The sequence below is a fragment of the Montipora capricornis genome, chromosome 4 (genome assembly GCF_036669925.1).
Source record: "Montipora capricornis isolate CH-2021 chromosome 4, ASM3666992v2, whole genome shotgun sequence".
In the NCBI taxonomy this organism is placed as follows: domain Eukaryota; kingdom Metazoa; phylum Cnidaria; class Anthozoa; order Scleractinia; family Acroporidae; genus Montipora; species Montipora capricornis.
In genome coordinates this window covers 52,861,987-52,862,937 of record NC_090886.1, presented here as the reverse complement: position 1 = coordinate 52,862,937, position 951 = coordinate 52,861,987, and the positions used below count along the sequence as shown (strand labels likewise).

The following is a 951-nucleotide window of genomic DNA, read 5'->3' as shown; positions in this document are numbered from 1 at the left end:
TAAGCAGCTTCCGACGAAAATACTTGAGTTATATTCGAACAGACAAAATAGTATTGAGTTTTGGGTCAAAAGTATTAAAAAGGCCTTTAAATAATACACTACTGGTGGCCCAAAAATAAAGAAAGAAAAATTGATTTTCGGTTCGTCGAGAGGATATTTTTGGCAGCCATTAATTGCACCGGAAGCTCGGAAGGAGCACTCGTGCCAGTCCTTCTCCGCATTACACATTGGACCAAGACCGGAGTGCCCGTTTCACCGCCCCATGTGCAAGCGCCCTGGTTACTGCGATAATCTTGCCCGCTTTGGCCTCAAAACCCTACAGAGTAGACACTATGTCTTAAGGTGGGGCTTTACCTGAAAAAAGCGCACTTTTTGTATAGCATGTAGCAATCACAGTTTTAATCCAAACCATAACAAACTTTATATAACTGGAAAGCTTATACTCCAAAGGTTCTGAAAACGAATGTTTTTATGCACTGCCAGCAAAAGTAACCTGGTACCAGGCTGTCAAAGGCACTACCCGCAGTGCAAAACCCTCGGGTACCTGAGAAAAGATTTCTCTTTGCAGACTTCACAGACAAATAAACTTCTTATGTTATTTCAAAGAATAGTACCTAATTGTTGATATGAATGGAGGATTTTGCAAAATTGTAAAATCACATGCCAAAAGAGCCATCTCAAGTTAAACCATCAAAATGTGGGGGATTTTTCATTGATCATTTTTTCCCCAGCAAGCCCTTGACAAATTCCCTCATTCATATCAATTCATTTAATGAGCACTAACTCTCCTGAAAATTTCAGGTCAATAGCTTAAATCTTTCTTGAAATACCTTTTCTCAAAGGCAAAAATTGCTCGTTTTGAGAAAACAGACTTAAAGTTTACAACAAATTATATATTATGATTGTTCGGGGAAAAGAATATCAGTGGGTGGAAAACTATCCAGATTTAGT

The 951-nt window shown here is 38.6% G+C and overlaps 1 protein-coding gene across 1 annotated transcript in view; it reads right to left on the bottom strand.

Annotated features, from left to right (window-relative positions):
• Window positions 1-369: 369 nt before the first annotated feature.
• Window positions 370-951, bottom strand: part of LOC138047384 (uncharacterized) — a 3,176-nt gene continuing 2,594 nt past the window's right edge. Inside the window, exon 2 of the mRNA XM_068894223.1 lies at window positions 370-951. This exon is cut by the window's right edge and continues 1,593 nt beyond it. The gene's annotated coding sequence lies outside the window, so the exon portion shown is untranslated.